This window comes from Aythya ferina (assembly GCF_964211825.1).
Source record: "Aythya ferina genome assembly, chromosome: 1".
NCBI classification, from domain to species: Eukaryota; Metazoa; Chordata; class Aves; order Anseriformes; family Anatidae; genus Aythya; species Aythya ferina.
In genome coordinates, this window is record NC_140296.1 from 114333078 (window position 1) to 114356793 (window position 23716).

Here is a 23716-nt window from a genome sequence, read left to right on the forward strand (position 1 = left end):
TTATGAGCATGATTTCAAAAATATGTACCACTGCTCTTATTGCAAGTTTATATCTCAGGGCTTGAATCACCAGGAAAAAGGAACCCCAAGAGATTTTAGGGATGGAAGCTGAGACTTCTGAGGCAATGCCAATTCACTGGCTTTCTGTTTTATGGCTTGACTGACTTTGCAGCGGATTAAAGCTACAGCCTGTGAGATTGGCAACTTTCTCCCATAGAATGAAGTCTTACTCTTTGAGGAGTTATGTTCCTGATCAGGTTCTTGTTTCACTAAATACTTCTTTTAATTGCAAGATACTTGACCTGCAGTAGAGTCAGGTAGAAGGGAAGTAATAGAAATTAAATAGAATAAACCTCAGATGTCCAAGAGCAATTTGTTCAAGTGGAAGAAAACCACGCTAAATACAATAAGTGCTTCACACAGAAGTTGTGTTCCCATACATTAAGGAAGTACTCCTTACAATGTTTTTTACTCCCTTTAAGCTACACCTTCTCTATAGATTTTGGAAGACACATACTCAAATTTTGTTACAAATGAGGACATACATACCTAGGCTTTAGCAGCCCAGCTACTGAGAAGTATAGAAGTACATGGTTATTCCACTTTTATCAATATGAAAAGATTTGAGATTCTCCAGTAACAATTTGCTACTCAAATACTCCACCATTCTGCAGCTGTCTGCAAAGGAAAACCCATTTATTGATCTCTCCTGCACCATCACAGCCAACATGAGGGTCAAAGGATGAGTTTCTTATCAACAGATTAAACTGTGGCAGCACAAGGAATAAGTCACTTCCATCTTCCCTTGTTTCCCTTGTGGCCAACGTGAAAGCATTTAGACACCAGGGAAATCTCTGTATAGTGCTCTCGCATGCTTTGACAGCTTAAGATATGCAGAGATCATTTCCACCACCGCCGCTAAGTAAATATGGAAGGTTTTAATTGCTATGAAGGAGGTGCAAACTCATTTTAAGGAAGAGATATCAAATTGTCTCTAGAACAGTTGGATGATTCCTGGAAATATGTCTGATTCCACCAAAGAGTAAGAAGCAATGCTTTTCAGTTCTAATTAAGAGATAAAAACTACTTTCAGTGGTCCAGCAGCTAGGACAGGGATTGCTCTGTCAAGATCGATCATTGCCCGTATGGGCTTGGAAATAACTTTTAGAGGCCGGAGGAAGGGCATGGGGGAAGGCGGGCGCTGTCCAAGGTGCTTCCCAGTGCTCCCCAGCCGCAGGAGTCATACGGCACCAGCAGGCACAGGCAACAAAGGGCTCAACTGCAGACAGACAAGGAAGCCTGAGTCTGACAGTCCTAAAATTAACAGCATCAACTGCCCTCCTTCCCCATGCCCAGTAGTCTTGCAGAGAGTGCATTCCTCTGCACTGCAATACTAACCTGCCAAGAATACCCTCTGTTCAGTCCACCATACACAACATACAAACGCTTATTTTGCTGGTTCTTACAACAAAATTAGTCATGCAATGCATTCTTCTACCCCATTTTTCCATATTCAGTCTGCTTGTGGTCACTGCACCGAGCCTGCTGGAGTTCAAGAAGTGTTTGGACAATGCTCTCAGACACGTGGTCTGACTTTTTTGGGTGGTCCTTTATGGACACAAGAGTTGGACTTGGTCCTTGCAGGTCCCCTTCCAACTCAGGAAGTTCTATGATTCTCTATTTTCTTAACGATCACACAAGATGAGCAGAAAGGGTAGGTGGAGAAGACAACCTTGATCCTTGTTTAAAAAAAAAAAAAAAAAAAAAAAAGAGAGAGAGAGAGAAAAATCCCCTTCCCCCCCCCCCCCAAAAAAAAAAAAAAAAAAAAAACAACATACAAATATCCCAAGCCAGAAACAGTCTGCTGACTTGAAGTGACAGTCAATACACTGCTTTGTCTTGGTCAGGATCCCTGTTCTGCTCCCCATGGTGCAGTGTCTGTGCTTGTGGCTGGCCCAAGGCTCCTTGGGCATCACCTTAGGGCCACTGAAGAACTCTACCATTTCCCCCCAGCTTGGGGTCACCCTCACATCAAGAGCAGCCTTACTCCTGTTTCAGCTTCAGAGATTGGGTCACTGCTGCTCTCTGGGCCTTTCATCAGGTCACTAAATCAGGATCAGATCATCAGTGGAGAAGCAGATAGCTATAGTTACACTTAAACTTTCAGGAATCCCATTTCACTGTCTGAAGCATCACACTTTCATGAAGAAAACATTCATCCAGCTGAAATAGGCAGCCTACCCATTGAAAGAATTTTCTTGCTCTTCTGTCACATAAAAGCTATCGATGTCATTCTTCACCATGTGGTTTTGTTCTGCTTCCAAGTATTCCCAAAGACATCATTTCACACTCCTCTGCTTTCATCCATCCTCCCTATAACTTCTTTTGCATGACACCTCTTGTTCCTTTCTTTCTATAAAGAAATATAGCCAAATGGCATAAGCCCATTACATAAGACAACAGCCAACACCCCAAAGCATCTGTTATGACCTTGTTTCTGATATTCCTTTTTCTCACCAACACCCCTGTGATATTCTCTGGATGACTACATTTTCAGACAAGAGCTATATTACTATCACTTTTCCCTAATGTAATGTCATGAGAACTACCATGCCACGTTGTCAATGGCAATCATTATAACAACAAATTCCAGAAGAATTATTTTGCAACTAAGTTAAATATCTAAAGTAAGAGCAAGTACAAGCGATGAATGCATAAGAGCTGTCAAATCCCTGTAATTAGTACCATATTCAGTACTAAAAGAAAAGCCTGAAAAGCAGCACTGAATTCTAGAGTTTTAATATTGGGGAATAGGAGAGAAGAAACATCAAAGAATGACTGACAAAGCTTCTGGGTGCAGTCATTACCTGAAATCTGAAAATTAAAAAAAATTTCTTGCAGATTTACTGACTACATTAGAATAGAGACAGTTTTTATTTCCATTTTAGTCACCTTGCAGAAAAACTCAAAATGGCAACATACAGTTCTGCCAAAATCAAGCTCAATTTATTTTTCTCCAATCTTCTGTTCCCTTCCCCACATTTAAAGCAAGAGCAAAAGGCCTTTAAGCCAAGGCTTCAACATATATGCCCAGATGTGAATAACATACTTTTCATCAGAGGTGTATTGATGAGTAGACAAAACTCTTTTTTTTTTTTATTTTATATATTTCCCCTACTAAGATGAACTTAAAGCAACATTTTCATCGTAGCTGTATATAACCTATAAACTGTCCAGGAAGTGGGATCCAAAAAAGTAGCAGACAGAACTCTCCACGTTACAATGAACACACAATCCCCAGTGACAAAACCTTTATTCAAAGCCACATTTTTTCTCCTCCATAGAGGACTTGGTACAAGTGTTGCTCAGGGGTTAGTCTTTGCTTAAGGTGCAGTCAGACAAATAAATGAAATCACAAGAAGGCTTCAGTGGCAATCTTCACTCCCATTTCACAATTAAGGTTGTGAAGCGGATGGAAAATCCTCTCCGGGATTGGAAACATTTGTCCATCAGATGCTTGTGCCAACACAGGGGCAGCTGTGCCAAATGAAGATACTGCGAGCGCTGTATTCTACCCACAGTTTGTCTCAAGTACCAAGGGCTGCGTTTCTTTACCCTGTTACAAAGTGCTGTTTTGGTAGCACCCTAAGGGCCTGCAAATTAGTCAAATAATTCCTGAGAAAGATAGCCTTAATTTTAAGCACCATCTTTCTGAGCTGGAATCACAAGCAGTGAAATCACATATAAAAAGAGGGGCTGCCAGCCTAGTCTTTGAGTGTCATCATTGTTATTGACTTTTCTATATGGAATATAGAAAAAGTACACCAATGCATTTATCAGATGATCCGTTTGAAACAATTTAAATGATTTTCAGGAGCATCTTCAGTCTGCTTGGGCTCCGCTGGCTATCCATTATTGGCTGGAGTTGGGAAATCCATATGCCAGGAAACAACTAAGTAAGTATATTTAATTAAAAGCAATCTTAAAAAGCATAGCTTTTAATAATTAGGATGTTATAAAGGAAACCCAGATCCTTCAGGGAGATCAGAAATACCTAAAGCTCCGGTGGTGTTTGTCTGCAAGTCAACCCACAATTAGCCAGATTTAAAGGCTCTGGCTCCATACAAATTGATTGTCCATAAAAAGAATAATAGTTCCATCAGCACTTTTTGCTGTATCCTGAGCTTTGACAGGCTGAAGAATTATGTCCCCCACAGAGCCACACCACATGTGAGCACAGAGCCCACATGGCCAAGTTGCATTGCTCTTTCTCACTCAATACAAGCAAAACCGCCTTCCTCTTATCTCTCTCAGCAATTTCTGAGTTCCATTTTTGTAAGCTTTTCAGCTATAATCTATCACTAACCAGAAAGAAACCATGTAAAACCTGTCATCTTCAGCCTTACTAGAAGCTCCTTCCACTCAAACAGCAAATTGATATCAGGACTCATAAGATATCATTCAGATCAGATCTTTTTAATGAAAATGTGGCCCAGTACAAAAATTATTAGATTCTGTCTCTCACTTTTCACCTGCACATTCAGTCCATAGACTCGTTAGCATAAGGACTTCCTACAGGCTTTCATAACCTGCTAAAACTCCCACTATGCATTATGGCCTTCACGTATTAGAGCTGCATAATATTACTAACAGAACATGAAGGGTAATTTACTGACAAATGACTGTAATTGAACACACAATCTACCAACTATGTTCTAACAGAAAAATACATTCTATATAATGCAGAAATACCATATCAAATTTTAAAGGAGGGAATGAAGTCAGCAAGGCAGAGTTAATGACATCTATTAATTATAGATAGTCCAGACATACTCTTGCCTGGCTTGTTTTTAACTTTCATCAACACAGAATCCAAAAGCTGTGCCTCTGCATGCCACTTCCACTGTGGATTTTCTATCTTCATCATCAGCTAACTTTACTGGAACCCATTCTGAATCACAGAATCATAGATTCTCCTCTGTAGCAGTACATGTTCTCACCTATCCACTAATGACATGGAATAAAAATGTATGTATATTCTTTTACAAGGCAGTATCCTTTTACATATTTGAAGGTTGCTATTGCATTCCCTCTCAGTCAATTATTCAAGGTGCTTGTGAGTGGCCACAAGTTATCCAGACCTCGTCTTCTTATTTTCCCCCTCAAGGCTTCTTCCAATTGATCCTTCTCTTTCTCATGTGTGATGCTGAAATCCAAATACGTCATGCTGCTTGAAGAGTAAACAGTACTAAGTATAGAGGCAGACTGACATCAAGCATCTTTATAGGCAATACTTCTAGTTACACTGTGGGGTACACCACCTTTGCTGCAATTTGCACAAATGAAGATGCAGAGCTACCTAATCTGAGATTGGATCTCACGCTATCAAAAACTAGATTAAAAAAAAAACGTATCCTCACACTTTAAAAGGACTCTCAATATTTCAAAGAGCTGATTTATTAATGCTGTCTACTTGATAGGAGACATGACATCCAGCAATGAAAACTTCCCAAATTTTATTCCCATTAGTTGTCACACCATTGGGAAGGAGTTATAATATGTATGTCTAATTTTTGAATGCTTTTTCGTGCACCTATTTTAAAAGGAAATCCACATCATCAAGCACATCTCTGATTTAACATATCCCTGTAGGCCTCAAAGAAGCATGACTATTGCTTATTTGGCATCTTTGTCTTCAGAAGATGAAGTGGCAAAGACAAGCAGCCACAGCACTTCTAAGCAAAGCAGATTCTATTACAAAATGGTAGTAATACCAAGAGGGGCAGTGATTAAACTGTGGATAACTGAACTACCTGTATATCCAGAAGGAATGAATCTCAAAAACAAAAAGAGCAGAACAAAGAGAAAGAGCAGAACAGACCCCATATGTCCCAGCCTCTTAGAAAATTGGAAGACGACCAAGAAATTTAAAAATATCCAAGTTATTACTGTAAAGAATGAAGGCATTTGCATTGACCTATGCCTATCCCTCAGGCACAGCATCCTCTGGCTTCTTACAGAATTTGCTACTCTACTCAAACACGACACCATTTTGCGGTGACTGTAGGTCATGCCAGATTCCCACTGTTCCCTCACAAATGCACCCAGTAACTATCATCTGCTGGAATTTAAAGCCAAGGGTCATTGGACTGCATTTCATCTCTTGACTTCCAAAATCATCAGAACATAATCCTAACTTCCAAATACATCAGTGCTACCCCTCAAGCTGAAGACAAAGTTATACTTTATGGATTCACGATCTCCCTGTAAAGTAGACTTTCTTCCTCCAAGAAATAGTCTGCAGGGGGAATAGATACCTATGTCACTCCATCCTCCAAGTGCTGGTGAACACCAAGTTCATTTATTCCTGTCATGTTTTCAGGTATGTTTTTCATCAGGGTTCCTCCAGCATGTTAGAACCCTTCCTCTTGCTCAAATTCACTAGACAGATTACTGTGAGCCAAAGCTTTAAGAAAAACACCATAATCATTGTGAGAATACGTACTGACTTTTCACTTTGGAACATAGGCTTTTTTTTGTTTCTTGTTTTTCATGTTTGATTCAGTCATTCATCTCATCTGGCTACAGAAGAGTTATTCAATGTCTACTTATAAATTCTAACAAATCTGTGAATAATTCATGCCATGGAGGAGACCAAATTACCACCTACCTGCACCTGTGGATACCAAGGGATTAATAATCAGTTATAAAGTCCCTTTTCTCTTATACTGCATTCCTTTAGCACCAAATAACATGCTCGATCACAGTGGCTGTCAACTTTGTCAAGCGAAACAGATGTATCACTGGAAGGTAGAATTCTTTTATAGATTAAAGAAAATGAAAAAGAAGGCCACTCTAGATCCCCTCACCCCAGACTGAGGTCAGCATCTCATTTCATAGTAGAGGAGCACACACTCACCTCACAGCTTTGGCACACAAGTCCATCTCTGCATTGGGAAGTTGGTGGGAGGACAATTCCTTTGTGCCTTAGGTAAATACCTGCTTTGTAAACCAAGATGACAGTTTTACATCCTAGTGGCCCTTCCAAGCCTCAAGCTCCATACTCAAGCCATGGAGATTTAATCCATGGAGCATGACCTACAGAACATGGGTCTTGGCTGGATTTGTGAGTGAAGCACCATTTGCCCCAGCAGTGTAATTATCATATTTTGGCAACAGCTGTTCCCTTTTGCAGAATCAGTGTTCTGAAGCCAAATAAGATGCTCACACCCCTCCTGGGGGGAAGTTGGTGTCCCCCATCACTAAAGAGTGATGCTCCTGGGGCCTACCTTAAGCTTAGAGACTGCCACCATGGAGCAGAAGGATACTTGGTCCTTCTCCTATTGGCTCCTCAAAAAGCCAGTGACACTAGATAGCATGGTATAGGATGTATCCCACCTCAGCCTGCCACACATCACTGAAAACAAGCTGTTTCTCACCACAGCAGAGACAAGTGCTCCCCTCCAGATCCTTGCCAGCTTCATATGTTACTTGTGCAGGAGCAGCAGTCAGGCAAGGTAAACAAGCAACCTTTCACCCCCCTACGACCTTAAGTAGCACTTATCAGTTTCAGTTAAGTGTCTCAGTGAAAACCAGAAAAGCTATAAAGCATAAAACTATGCTTCTCCAAAAAGCTTAATGCATTATTTTGCATCCAATTAACACAACAGGTAGGCTTTCATTGCTGTTTAGGATTCACCACGATATGTAGCTAAAATTTGTTTGATACGATTGACTGATTACTCAGGTGCCAGCAGCAGGTATGCAGCATCTAAATCATCCTAAAACATTGCAGCTATTTTTATTTGTTCACAGTAGTGCTTTCAGGAGAAAGACATGGTCTGTAGTTATAGTACTTCTCAAGAAGGTGAGAAACAGCAGAGACTGCATTGGTTGAGTCTTCACATTTTCTTACAATCTTGTTGCACCTAATCGCAGTTGGCTTTGATTAAATTTGTGGTTGTCACTATTTTATCCCAGCTTTGCAGCACCTTCCCAATTCCATAGCATTGCTGAAACTACCCAGCTGGAAAAAAAACTTACCAAGAAAGTACTGGGAACATTAAAGAATCAGGCCTTTAGTGCTTCCCCTCCTTGCAAATGGTATGCAGCAAATCAACTATGAACTAAACTAGGAGCAGAAATTGGCATGGATTATACAAGCTATCTCAACTGAATATTTTTTCCCCTCATCATATCCTTGCTTTACCTAATGAAGGAAAATTCTTTCAGACAGCGGTTATTTCTTTTGGCATCTTTCATACATCACCAGAAACACCTCCCACTGGGTTTCTCAGGAGATTGCTAAAATAACCTAAGTAATACAGTGCAAGCATTCTATCATTAGTCATCAGGATTAAGATCATTCTGGCTTTGTCTATTTCTCTCCATGTTTTCTTTCAGTGCATCTGCACAGTCCTTTGTTTTTCTGTGAACACAATCATTCTTCAATTCTTGTAGTACCTATGTGACAAGTTATTGCACTCAAAACCTTATTATGGGCAAAAGGGGAAATACTTCATTTAGGAAGCCAAGAATTTATTGTTAGACTAATTAAAATCTTAACAGCCTAACTAAAATACAATAAACTGTTATTATAGTTCAGTTACAACAATACTAACCTTCAGAGTCCAAATTGCCTAAATAATTCAGTGCACATCTCAGTAATACAGTTAAGGACTGCTATACAAAAGCATTTTCTGGTGTTATGTTCTCCCTTCCCCTGTTCCTCCAGCTCCCAAGTATGACAGTAAGTCATCCTTGAGAGTCAGCTGTGGGGAACACAGCTTGCCAGCATCCTGAGTCCTTTGCCAGGAGGCGCACAATGCTTCTGATTGTTGTGTTGTTTTAATTTTCCTTCCTTTTATATTGTTGTTAGCTTCTTCTTTCTATCTCCAGGGCATATACTCAAGGATTCTTATATGCTTTCTAACAGTTTTACTCCTTAATCTTTCTTTGTTGAGGTAGAATTCAATATTATATCCTGACTTGCCATATACATGCATATGGAGTTCTTAAATGTTTGATACCTGTTCTTTTAATTTGTTACCACTAAAACTGGCTTTGTCAAGCTCTGCATTTCTTTAACCAAGTACATCTGAGTTGCTGATAGCTCTGAGGCCTCCAGAACCATCCTCTGACCTGTCATCTCCCTGTGCCTCTGCTTCCCTACATCACATCCTGCATCCTCTTTGGTGGCATCTCCTATCACACCATTACTACATTCCTCTATGCTACATTATGCCATAGCCATAAATATTTCATTAATAACTATTTGTTATATTTGTCAATATAAAATAATGGTATTCCCACATGCTTATACAAATCTAAGCAAGAGCAAGTTATGCAATAGCCTCCCCACTCTTAAAGAAATTATTCTTTCAAACTAAATTAAAGCTCTACACTGGCAAAGAAATTCAGGTGAAGCCCGATAAAAATCAGTCCTGAGCTCCTGTGAAGTGAGCAGCCTTGCAAAGCAAGGTGGGCTATGGGGCTATAATGACCAATAGACCCCAGTCTTGCAGAAGACTAACAACACATCTCAGTGCCATCAAGTTTTCAGAGGCTGAAACTCCACAAAAATACCATGCACTTCTGTGTTGCTTCCAGTCCCACAAGACCAATTACATCACATCACAGGCAAAGCAAATGTTCGAGAGCTAATTAAAAGATGATTTGGAAAAAAAACACAAATTCAGCTATAAATGGATGTGAATGCATTGAGTGCTTCAATTAGCAACACTTGCTCCAGAGAATCACTGGGTTTGTTTCTACAAACATAGATCAGATTCAAAGTGATGGAGATCTTGCGTTTAGCAGCTGGAAATGGGGAAGTTGTGCCCCTTAGAAGTAGGTGTTCTGGAAACACCAAGCACGGGTGTGGTGGTTTTTACCGTGCTGGGCAGCTAAACCCCACAACCGCTCTCTCACTCCCCCTCCTTTAGATGAGGAGGGGGAGAAGTAAAGCAAAGAACACCTCATGGGTTGAGATAAGGATAATTTAATTAAAGGGAAATAATTATAATAATTAAATAAAGACTACCATGAACTAAACAATTTAACTAAGGGGAAATAAAAAGGGAAAGGGGAAAAGGGAGGGGAAAAGGAAAAATAAAAAGAAGGGAGGAAAACAAACAACTAAAATAAATGAAGGCTATATGGAAGTGCAGAGGAAAGAAATTACTCTCTAATTCCCACAAATGAGCGATGATTGACCACGTCCTTGAAGCAGGGCCTCAATGCACGTAGCTGGTGTTCGAGAGGAGGACCGACGTCTTCTCAACAAGAGCCCACCCCTCCCCTCTTCTTCTTGTTTCCACCTTTTATTGCTGAGTGCGACACCACATGGTATGGAATATCCCTTTGATTGGTTTAGGTCAGCTGCCCTAGTGATGTTTCTCTCCTCACTTTTTGCCCACCCCCTAGGAGGGTTAGAGAAAGGCCTGATGCTGTGCCACTGCTGCTCAGCAGTAGACACAACACTGGTGTAATAACACTGCTGTTCCAGCTACAAGTGCAGAGTACGGCACTGTATGGGCTGCTGCCGGGAAAGTTAACATTCCAGCCAGACCCAGTACAACGGGACAGTCAGACATATGTTATTCCTGAATGTACACCTATTAGCCTTGTTAGTCAGCCAATTACTTGTTTTCTCTGCTGTTGGCTGGATTCACAATGCTGGAAATGTCTACGTATTTATCATGTGTGTTCATTACGACAAGGTTTTATCTACTGAAATTTTTCACCTTGTTGAGGTTACACTGCACAACTTTTCAGCCAAACTTCAGTCAAAATTGCCCTCATTTGTGTTGAAATGCACCAGGAAAATTTGAACTGCAACTTTAGTAGACTATAAAACAAAAGTTCGCACCTCTTTTCAAGTATTCCCTCACTGTCCATCTCCAAATATGAGTGGGAGGGGAAGCAGATGGTCTGGTTTGCTCTCCTGAATACCCAGGTGCTTCCTGGGCAATAGTTGAAGTCTGGAAAGTACTTGCAGATTTCTCTCTTTTGCCTAAACTAACTGGCTGTCACAGACACTAAATATAGTGAATCTTAATCTACTAGGCTGTGAAAAAAAAAAAAAAAAAAAAAAAATCAAGTCCCGACAGCATAAGCCAAATGAAATAGTGTTTTTTTTTTAAATGTAGTTTAGAGAATCAGATGTTACCACCTTCTGGCAGAGAAAAATGTGCATGTTCAGGCAAAACCAACCCTTCATAGATATTGAATATGCACAGTAGAGTACTTGGTGTAACCCACAGAAGTCTAACTTGAGAAAGCACATAGTTGCCTACAGCTATCTTTTGAGATCTTCGAGGAAAGAAGAAAGCCATTGAAGAACAAATCCTACGCCCAGCAGGATCTGCACTGCTATAACCTTATGTCAATCACCACTGAACACAGCTTGTAGAATAATGAAGATTGGGGGAAAAAAAAAAAAAGCCCCTCTACTGTTGCATACATTCATAAAGCCAGAGCTCTTTTGAGCTAAGCCTATTACCCTTAATCCAAATTCTACTCAAATGAAGTTTTCCTCTTTCAAGTTTCTCTATTAGAGACAACTCAGCTCTTTTCACAGAATTGTTAAAAAGTCTCTAAAATCATCTAGTTAACCCTCCTATTGGTTACAATGCACAGCTAGAGCAGATTGCCCAGGACTGTGTCCAGCCAGGCTTTGAACATCTCCAAGAATGGATACTTGGCCAACTTCTTTGGCTAACCTGTTTCAGTATTCAACCACACTCACATTAAAAAAAGAAAAAGAAAAAAAAAAAAAAAAGTGTTTTCTTATGGAACTGGGTGGAATTTTCATGTCTTCTGTCTCTTGTCCTGCCACTAGGCATCACTGAAAGAGTCTGACTTTCCTTCACTCCCCCTTTCAGATATTTATATGAATTGATGAGATCCTCCCAGAGCTTTCTCTTCCCATGGCTTTAAAGTCCCAGATCTCTCAGCCTCTTCTCATCTGAAAGATGCTCCAGTCCTTTAGACATCTTTGTCTCCCTTTCCTGAGTTTGCTCCAATACATTCATATTCCTCTTCTCCTGGGCTAGACAGGAGACCCCAGCACTAGACATGACTCCAGACTCAGGTTCAGTAGAGCTAAGCAGAGGGGAAGGTTCACCTACCTCAACCTTGCCTACAACCTGCTTTCCAGCATGGTCTGTCATTTAAACCTACACACATATTAGCACAGGGACACGGTCATTTCTGTAAGCACTTTCAGTGATCATGCATGCCCAGAATATGTGCAAGTGTCACATCTAGCCATGAGTGGATCAGCAATTACGCTGTGCTATAACTGACATGTGTTGATTGCCCTTCAGACATTATGTATGATTTCTTTTCCTAAAAAGGATGGTATAAGGAGCAGCTGAAATCCTCCTTTCAACACATTCAAGAACACTCAGCTGTTTGCATGCCTGGACTACATACAATAACAGAATAGAATAGTTCAGTTGGAAGGGACCTTCAAAGATCCTCTAGTCCAACTGCCTGACCTCTTCAGAGCAAATACAAGTTAAAACATATTATTGAGGATATTATCCAACTGCCTCTTGAATACAGGCAAGGGGCATCAACCACCTCTCCAGGAAGCCTATTCCAGAGTTCGACCACCCTTGAAGTAATTTTTTATCTTATGTCCACTCTGAACACAACACCCCCCCCTACCCCAGGAAGGTTTTGTACCCTTCCCACACATCCTGTCATCTGTGACCAGGAGCAGAGAGCAGCACATCCCTCCCTCTCCCCTTCCCCTCCTCATGACACAGCAGAGAACAGTGGGGTCACATCTCAGCCTCCTTCTCTCCAAATGAGACAACCCATGTGCCCTCAGCCTCTCCTCAAAGGACACGCTCTCCAGCTCTTACCAGCTCCATTGACCTCTGGGCACTTTCAAGGACCTTAACATCCTTTTTATACTGTGGAGACCAGAACTGCACACAGTATTCAGTGATAACTATAGCAGGAACCTTCTTGCTGGAGAATGTAGAATATAACTTCTTGCTTCAGAAACTGAGAGTATGTCTTGAAATTTTCAACTGCACTACCTTGAACCTCAACCTGGGAACCTGCCTGTGAGGGCCCACATTTCAGCCAGACACCTCGCTGACTGGTACGGCCTTATGTCTACATTATGCTTAGTGCTTAAGGTTCAGACACAACAGCAGGCTGACAACATCCATTGCTGACAAAGAACAACAAAAAAGAACAATTATTAATTTTAACACACACTTCTATCCCTTCCTCACCCTAAAAGCCTCCAAATACTTCCCTAGCATTTTTTTTTTTTTTTTTATGGAGTCTTTGCTGATTCACAAGGGTGGAAGAGGAAAGTAATGGGGGAAACACACATGCTGTAATACGAAAAGAGATCTTAGCATGAATAACCCAGCTGGAAAAAGCTAACTACAGCAACCTTATGAGACAGCTTGATCTTAAGTTTCCAGTCAAGCTGTGTGGGCCCTCCCACACACAGACACCACTCACCCCCCAGGACCACTTGCAATCAAGCCGCAGTCTGTCACATGCTGTGGTCCCGATCCCATGGTGCATGACCAACATGCACAAAGCTCAACAGTAGTCCTTACTTTAGCAGTTCCAGAGGAAAAAAACGTGCTGTCTACATCCTGGTTATGCTAAGCCGCAGAAAAGCAAGGTGGAACATTTTTGAGTGGCTTCCTGCTAATGAGCCAATGTTTCCAAAGTGGGCTCAGACAGATGCTGCTATAAAAGTACTGTAATTCCACATCATCGGCCCCTGGTGGAAATGAAGCAATGAATAAGACAGCTGCTTAACAGTGATCCAAGACAGAAAATTATGATTAACATCTGTCTTATTGCCTTAACATCTTCCTTTCTCCTTCACAAGACAGCGTATGCTGAAAGTAACACTCAGAAAATGTAGTACTAAATCTTCTTCTGTATCTACAATGCTAAACATCACCTACAATGAACAAATATTTCTGGCTTATGGGGGCACGTGGCTATCCAATGAGTACCTTCTGTCTCCCTTCAGTGGAGCTCTGGTGTCAAAATTACTCCCTTTACACCCACAAGTCCTTTGATCCTTTAAGTTCGTATTACACCCATACAATTTTTTCCATGGTCTAGAACAGCTTGTCGAGAGTTATCACCATTCCTCAACTCCCTCATACAGCCCACTGGTTTGAACAACATGCCATGAAATAGCTACAATAAAACATCAACCCACTTGGAATACAACCCGTGGGCCGAGTGAGGAAACCTCCCATTGCTTCAGCGTCCAGGGCCCCGCTTCATCTGCTGTTTATAGTCACACACAGCAGTTTCTCAATCAAGTCATCATCTACACTGGTGCCACAAGTTTTTCAGACAACCTGCTCTACCCTTCAGAAGTGGCAACCTCTGAGCACCAGCCAGCTAATTGTACCCTATGGTATCCTCCACAGCACCCACACTGATGTACTTAGATCATTCTCCTATTTACCAGTTGTTACAGAGGAACACCCTCTTTCTGGAAACAGGTTTCCTTTAGACTGATTCATCTAGGATCCTGCTCATTTATTTTCAGATGCTATGTCTGAGGGAGGAAAGGCTTGGAAATAGCACTCTTAAGCAGGAGAGATGGAAGCACAAGTTCAGGAAGGCTCCATTCTCTAGGTGAAGCTTAGAGGAACACATCTTTCTTCCAGCACTCAAAGAACCATTGTTTTATCAAATGCTTACCTTAGAGTATTTTCTTGAAGCAGGGTGACTGCTTTGAGCTATCTCTGAGTGAGGCTGCACAAACTTTGGGCCCATGTGAGGCAACCTGAGCTAACACAAGCTCACAGTTAAATTTTTCAACAGCCACATTTCTCTTGCAGAGCCATACAAGGAAAACTGTTAAGGTACTGCCTGGTAATACTTTTACTTGCCAAGAACATTTCAGACGTACACTTTTATAGCGCATCAAAGTTTTGATTACTTTCTGACGTGGACCTCTCATACTTTTTTTTTTTTTTTTTTAATAAGTCCTAAATTCACATGGAAACTCATCTTCCACATTACTTCCTTGTCCTTTACAAAGTTGTAGCATATATGCATCCCTTTCAGAACTTAAAGCCCAAGTATTGACAGAAGTATTTGTTGTATGCTGTGTGTATACTACTGCAACTGCAAGGCATTCAGGACATACTCCATTTTTTTCCCTTCAATATAACACTTACAGAACTATCAGCAGAGTAGCTTGCACAAGGAATAAAGGACACAACTTAAGAGCCAAAGACATGACTCCAGAACAGAATTGGAAACCATCTTACATTTTTTACATAGTGATGTAACGGGGATTCCTAATATATTAAGCCAACAAGATACAAGAAGTTGTACAAGTGCATACTCAGGTGAATGCAGTAGAGAACATGCAGTAGAGAATACCTTACAAAAAATAAATCACAACAGCTCAAATTTGTAAGTGGGGTTACAAAAAGCCCAGGAAAACACAGATACATTGGGAGTTGTTAAATCACCAAACAAATTAGAAGCAGAAATCCTCTTGAAATTATTCCTGAAAACAAGGTTTCTCTGTGCTATTTATATAGCACCTAGCAAGCTGTCTCTATTCCAATGATGCCAGAGGTTGACAGACAGTAACAATATCCAAAAGGAAAGGTGCAATTAACTTTAAAAGCCATTTATTCATGCAGTTTCAGGAAAAAAAGGTTTCCATATCGGGTCCTCCACTGTTCTCCAAGATATTAAAGAACCAAAGGCAACATCTGGATCCATACAACCCCCTCACTTACATAAAGTGAAAGCACAGTTCATAGATACCACATTTTTTACATGTATTGATTTCTGTAATGCTGGGTCAGGTTGGCAAATAGTGGTTTTGTCAAAGCTGTGCATTTCTCATGTTTTAGCCTCTGGCTCCTTATTGCTTGTGCAGGGACAAACTAGTTACAGTCCTTCCACCACTATATTTACTAGCTGGCATTGCAGCTCAGCTGTTCCTTCTCTCTAAACCAACTTTTATTTGGATTTTTGTTTCTTCCAGGCTTTTGACTTTATTTTTTGTAGCTAGCACTTCTTACTTCCCCCAGGCTATTGGGTGTTTTGTGAAAGAACTATCAGCAGCCTCAGTCATCTGTGACCTACAACAACTAAGACATCTGGCTATACCTGGACCCTGTCACTTGGACACTACAGAGAGTTATCTAGACGTAGCACTACTTCTAAGCCATGTCAAAACCAAAGATGCTTCCTATACATTGCCTTTGCTCATGCTGTACAACAAGATAACAGGATGCATGCTCTGAGGTTACAACATTTCAAATGAGCCTTTGTGATCCTTTCTACTAATGGTAAAAATGAAACAGAAGGAAAAGAGCAAAGAGAAGATGAAGATTTTCAAGAAGCCAATTTGACCTTCAGCATAAAAAAAATCACATACAACAAGTGGACAAACCCTTACACTAATGTATATTGCACAGGTAATGTGTTTAGTAAGAAGATACTTGTTAGATTCGTCACTGTAAGGGGCAATGATAGTATTTTACTGACATTTTTGTACTGCACATGATTTCTATTACCATTCCCCATGTATTCCAATGGCTGTGCTAGCAATGCCCTTGGTAATGGGCTTCAAACTGTCCACTTTCTTTTTACCTCCTATATTTAGATTTGTTTACATCTCTTGATCTGACTACTGGTCTGACTCCTCAATTGTCATTAACATATTGTAACTAATCAGCATCTCCCAATTAGAGACAATAATCTCTGAATAAGATTAGTTTACTGGAATCCTTTTTGAGCTAGTCAGCAATAGCCATTAGGAAGAAAAAAAAAAAAGTTTTACAGTGTCTAATTTTGTGTTATTGATCTGAAAATGCAAGAGATAAAGCACTGCTGGAAAACTTCCTGGAGATTATGTCAATATGCACTGGGTATTAATACAATCATTTTGAAGAAGCCAGACACAAAGACTCATCCCTTTCAAGATGTGCCTGGACTTCAGAATGACTTGTTATGATTTCTCTATCGTTATTTACAGTAACTGAAACTTATTTTCCTTCCCCAGAAATTAATTCAAAGGTTTTACAGGAAAACTCATCCCAGCCTGAGCAACAGTTCACTGAATGGTTTCTCCGTGTCCAGTTCTGTTCGACTTCACAACGACATAGGCAACCACATGTATGAGCAATCCGATCTGCAGTTTTTTGGCATGTTTCCCTACACTGAAATTTGTTCCTGATATAGCTTCAGGATAGAGATCTGTCAAAGCAGCTTCTGGGCTTTGCTGCCACATCGCATGTGCCCGACAGACTGTGACAAGATTGAAGTGACACACGACGCCAGTGGAAGCTGTGGCATTTTGGGTGAGGCAGCAGCCTCCAGTTTTGAGCACGCTGAGTGCGGGTTAGGCAGGAGCCCTGGCTTCGTTCAGAGGCAATGCACTGCTGGTCACCTGCTGCGTGGCATTTTGCCTCTGAGACAGGATCTGCCAACTTCCAATTCTGCCTACGGGCATGCTTCACCTGTAATTTGGCAAGGCAAGGATACCTGGCACACCAAAAAGGCCACTAACTATAGGTAGAAGCTGTATTACAATGCTGTTATGCCAATATATATAATTATATATTATTATATATTATATATATTATATATATAATAATATATTATATATATATTATATATATATATATATATATAAAACTTTATATATATGTAATTATATATATATATATTTATTTTTTCTGATTTCCAGTTCTACCAGGATTTTTTTTTAAGCTCAAATGGAAAGTATATCAACCTATCTTCTTAGATTAAGATCATTCAAATAGACTTAGACCATCATCATACGAAAAAACCCTCTATTTGCAAGCCCAGTATACAAACAGTACCTTCAGTGTCAATAAAACTTAACTGATGGCATCACCTTTCCCAATAAGGCAGGAATCCCTTGGAAAAAAAATGCAGGAAATATGTAGGATGTATTCTGTCTTTTGACAGTTGCCATTTGACAAGGTTGACTATTAACGCCCTCATTTCAACTCCTACTCATGTAACCGAATGTGCCACAAGCCTGCTTACACGCTGTAACTTCATCCACAAGCATGCCAGGCACTTCGACACCACAGCAACCCTGGGCTATCTGCAGCCCACCAGTATGGGCTGTCAGCCTGCAGACCGGCCTCCCTCAAACCTATGTCCTGAGATCACTGGAGTTTCAAACATATGCAACAATCAGCCTCACTCAAATGACAACATGAAAGCAATGAGAACATTGAGCCTTGTGTTCCTCCTCTTGATTTCTCTCCCCTGAGCCCCTCCAAACTACACCATTTAAGCCCTCGTCTTCTTGCCTTGGATGGTACTACAGCATCAGGGTAATGAAAAGAAGACAGCTCATTCTTGGACCTACCTTATCATATAATACAGGAAAAGGCCACAAAACACTACCCATTAAATCATCCACCAGGACCTCTTCCTGATGGTTTCATGCAGCAGTGTCGCTTCCGTGAGAGGCTGAACACTTGGCTGTTTGGGGAGAATCACTGTCCTTAGGGACTTACCTACTCATTTTAAAAATTTCTTCTTCCTTGCCACATGAGGATTTAGGAAATGGAAACAGAACTGACGTGGCTGACTCACAAGGACAACACATCCTTTTAACATCAGAAAATAGCAGGATCTGGAACAGACATTTAGGCTATTTAAATAATGCTTAAATGACAAAAAGACCAATAATGCCAGAAATACAGTAAATGCGTCTATATCAAGACAAACTTGCAGAAAACTGGAAAGCAGGTTCAGAGTTTAGACCAAAAACCTCTGGGGAAACCACTTAGTAATAAAGCACCAGAGAGTAGGATTCCCAACATCAACAATTTGAACCCCAAAGCCTTTCTGTTACCCAGTTATCCCCACAACTAACCATACAAGAGTATTTTCATGTATCAGGTTTGTTCTTTCATGGCCATTCCTTTCCTGACATTTCTACATAATTATTGTAATCACTCTACAAGAATATTGATGCACATGAATTTATCAGTGCCTTGGCTTTCCACGCTTGCCCAAATGCTACTTCCATTCTGACCCCAAGTCCATCGCTCTTCTGTGCCAAATTTTATGCTTGTTTTATTCAGCTTCCGAGTCTAATTAAGAGACCAAAGGAGGGGTCAGGGGAATGAGGGCTTTCTCTTCTCAAACATCCTCTTTCCCAGGCAGAGGATACTGCTAGATATGCAGAGTCTGAGCATTTTCTCAGACTGAACAAAGACCGCTTTCCTTGATGAATACGTGACAGCACAGGATTTCAAATGAGCAAGTAGGTGCTGGAAGTGAATAAATAATTCAGTGGGAGAGATGACAAGTGTGCCATTCACCTAAGATTTATTTAAATTAAAAAAAATAAGAAGTCTCACTGGAGATTATAGGGAAACTTTTTGAAGGACAGCTAATTCACACTTCTAAAATATTGCACGGTTGCCATGGGTATCACCCATGGGGTCCACCATATCCTACACGCTAGCAATCACATACTGGGTTCCCTTGATTTAGCAGACTTCTGCTAAGCTTTAGGAGAGATAATGACTGTTACAGATTCAAGCCTACACAAATCAAAATAATAGATTTGTTTCTTTGGTAGGGAAGGAGATTTTAAATCAAGCTCCGAGGTAGCAGGCTCACATTCGAACCCAACACCTATACAGACAATGCATTATCTGGTGACACTGTTGTCCTCTAAAGCACTTTCCTGTAATTTCCAACAAGCTTTTAACAGCTTCTTCATGGAGAATAAATCTGATCCACCAACATGTGCTTAGCTTTTCTGCCACACACCCTCTGAGAGGAAAGAAATGATAACTTCTGAAAAGGTTCAGAACTGCCCACAAAAACTTGATTTTTTTTTTCCTATTACATCTTTTTTTCAACCCCCTTTTAAATGCACTTAGTACAAGGTCTGACATTTCTTGGCCAGAGTCTGTCTACTGTGCAGCAACATAGAACCTGACAAACTACCATATCAATGACATTTCTGTACTTTGAGGGGCAGACCTGTTTTTAGTCCTCTAAAGAATTACCAATGTACAGAGTATTTTTCTGATTCTAACAGATTAATTCCTGCCAGCTTAACTAGCTGAATTTAACTCTGTAGACATTTATTGCTCAAGCCTATGTTCTATTTCCTTCTCTCAGTAATTACTGGTCTCCCTAGAAGACAGATTTTGCAGACCAGACTTTCCACTGACAGTTAGTTAGTTTGGGTCTACTCTTTGTCAAGAAAGCAACAGTGAACTCTGAATTTATCATATTGAGATGACTTTACGAAGTGTATCTTTTAATTCTTGGGTGAATATGAATATCAGGCCCAAGTTTTAATGGGTAGAGATTTCAGAGTGAACATGCCTAATACAGCCAAACAGGAGACTAATGCCAGGCAGGTGATCAGTCTTGCCTAAACACAGTCATTGATGCCCAGTGAATAGATTGAGCAGTCAGGTGGTTGCAGTGCAAGTCTTTAACCCCGCTGAAAGATAACAGCCCCCCAAAGCAACCATAATTAGACTGGAGTTGATTCACCTGTCAGACTCCTGACAGCAAGTAAGATGAACAGTTGGATTTGCTGTGTGGTGGAAGTAGCAGCTGGGGGACTGGTTCAGCCTCTTTCAAAAACCAGCATCTATACTGAGAAGTTAAAACCGTAGCTTCTTACAGTGCAAAGTGACCAAATGGACAGGAAGAGGAAGGAGTTTACAGCTTGTTGTAGCAAAGGCTTGAGGTCTGGGCAGTGAAATAAAACCAGTGATGCCTTGCATGAAAAAGCAACAAAACATGACAGGGATAAACGTAGAAGTTGGATTGGCAAGACTATAACCTGATGAAGAAGTTTGTTTGCTTTTTTTTTTTTTTTTTTCAGGGAAAGGACTGGTGGTGGGACCAGGAAATATGAAAAAAGCTGAGTAAAGCAGGAGGATGAAAGAACCTATAACAAGCTGGTTAGCTACAGTGGGAAGAGTTGATTTCCATCTAAGCAGTTGACATCAAGTAGAAGTGTTGGAGAAAAGACTTAAATCCTTAGTAGTCCCATGGAGGTGATCACAATTGTGATCAACAAATACACGTGATGAATTCTGTATTACAAAAATGGCATCTTTTAAAAATGGATAAAATAGCACCTTTTTTCTCCTCAGTCAAAATGAATGTAGGTATTTTGTCAAACATGTAGCATCTGTAAACAGGATACATGTACTAATGGGTGAGCTTCAGAACTCAAACATCCACTTCATTATAGAGACCATTATAGAGACAAAGACCTCAGTGCTTCAGATTCAGGCTTATTAACAGACCACCTGAGTACCTAATAGTAATAAGTAGCTAATAGTAATAAGATATTTTCTTATTTTTCAAGAAAAAAAGGGGTAAGGAAACATTGATTATAGTCAAATTAAGATGTAAAATGACTATAATTATGCCAAGAACAAGAAGTAATTACCTGTTAACAGGGGGGAAAAATCATCTTTACCTGATTGTATTTATGACTCCACTTGTTTCTGTGAGCAACTTCTTTCTGCTAATACAGACTAGCCCAGTTCTGTTTTTTCTGCCTTCTAGTGCAACTCTACTTGGTTTTGAGAACAATCTTAAGGAACTTACGATGCAAGACCAAATCTAAGGGATTCCTGAGAACTTTCAGTTCACATTTTTGCGAGCCTGCTAGCTGCCTGAACTGCTTTGAGACAAGGTATAGCATCAGGTTAAGAGATAGAGGAACTCCAGGATCTCTGTGGTGTGCAGCAAGATGTTAACACAATTGTTTTATACTCAAGAAGTCACAGTGGTACAAGCATCTCAGACAAGACAACAGCAGTGACAGCATCTTCCCATTGCTATCGTTATCACATGAGGCTGTAGGTTGTGTTCAAGATTTCCATTACCTCACCTAGAACAGCTAATTTCTCATTTTCAACTCAGAGCTCTTCTGACAGCACCAATGTGGTGTCAGCAACTGGCAATATGCTTTCCAGCACTTGCACCTTGGTTAGAACCCTCACATTTATTTGATGGTCAACAGAAACATTCAACCCTTTCAATCCACTGTTCAGCACAAGTGCACTACAGTTTCCCCATTTCCTTATATCCATTTTCATACCATGCTGGTTTGACTTCTGTTACTGTTTTTTCTTTATCCATAAGCAGCTGCCTTCTGCAGATTTCCTATTCTGTTATTTGTCTGCATTCACATGTAGTGGCTATGACTGAACTACCCGAAAGCCTTTCCATGACTCCACTCTCCACTTTTTTCTTCAATCCCGAGCACCATCCTTCCTTGTGCTGTACCAGAAATCGCTGCTCCAATATTTGAGATCATTGCTATAGGCGATAAGTAACAGCAACCCTGTGCAAATGAGCTTCCCTCGGCAGGGCTTCCTTCAGCACTACTTCAACAACTCGGTCAAAACAAGACAACTAGTCTTTTATAGCAAATAGCCATTTGCTATTCTTTCTTTCAATGTCAAAGCAATTTATTAGAAGCAAGATGACCTACAATTTGAAGGGTCTGCTGCTCCGCAAATGCCATCTCTCCTCCTGTGCCCCGTAGCTGCACTTCACTACAAATACACTTATTTTTCAAGCACTAATACCATGAACAGTCTTGAGAGAGCAGTCTTGAGAGAGCAGCATTTTCTTCCGCTGGTTCAAACTGCTAGTTAATCCAGGCCAGCAACCTCACTACAATAAGGGATAGGCCTTCCCCTTGAAGAAAAGGGCAGGAGCACAACAGGTTTGCCACCTGAGGCCCATCACTCTGCACACACACACCACCCAGGGCTCCCAGCTGTGGCCTAGCAGTGCCATGCACAACAGGCCTACCCTTCCTGTTAAATACACTTCCCCCCCAGTGACCACAGTCCAGTCAAGGTACCTGCTCAAGACACTCCTCAGAAGGCTGTCCTCCTCCCTAAGGTTCAAGGGCAGCCCACAGCAGCCTTATCTGCAGGTCCACAGCAGCCTCCAGCACCCCACTGCAGAGTCTCCCTTCCTCGCCCACCTAAGGAGAGGGGGAACACAGCCAAGCCCCCTCACTAATGCCCTGCTTTCCTTCTCAGAGCCACCTGAGAGCTGAGACAGGTCAGCTGTACTTGCAGCAGCACACGCAGCTGGAAAGCAGACAGATCTCATTAGGCATTTACAAATCCACCTTCTGAATTGGAAATGAAGCTCCAAGCACTTAAAGCAGCTGCTGAAATGCACCTTTGGCAAATGTGGGTAAACTCAGTTTATCCTGCACCTGGAATAGCCTTACCAGTGTCTCTCTTGACATGCCATGGCACTGTGAAAGACTTCTCACAGGCCTGATTAGTGGGAACTCTTAATTATTCAGAAATGCTAATTTCCCAATTCTTCCACACTACCAAGCCAGGCCCTGCTGTACTACAGATTAACATTTCTTACTGAGGTGTGGGGGATTTGATCAGGCCAAGCCAAGCACAACACTCACCTTTTCAGATTTATATCCAGAAAGGACACGTCTCCGCATCCTTTTAAGAAAGTTTGTGTCTTCCTTTCAAAGGAGTCTCCAAACATGAGGTAACACAGGCTCTCTGCCCTTTTTGGCCCTGACTGATGAGGTTACACATTGGGATGCACACAGTACACTGAAAGGGCATCCAATTCCTTTCTGATTGATACAATACTAATGTGCAATTTATGATATCTCCCACCTTCCTCTTCTCTCAGCCATCAG

General features: G+C 40.9%; 1 protein-coding gene across 2 annotated transcripts in view; it reads right to left on the bottom strand.

Moving 5' to 3' along the window:
- The window catches only part of LOC311443770 (uncharacterized protein), a 57236-nt gene that overhangs the window by 30582 nt on the left and 2938 nt on the right, over positions 1-23716 (bottom strand). The window lies entirely within an intron of this gene.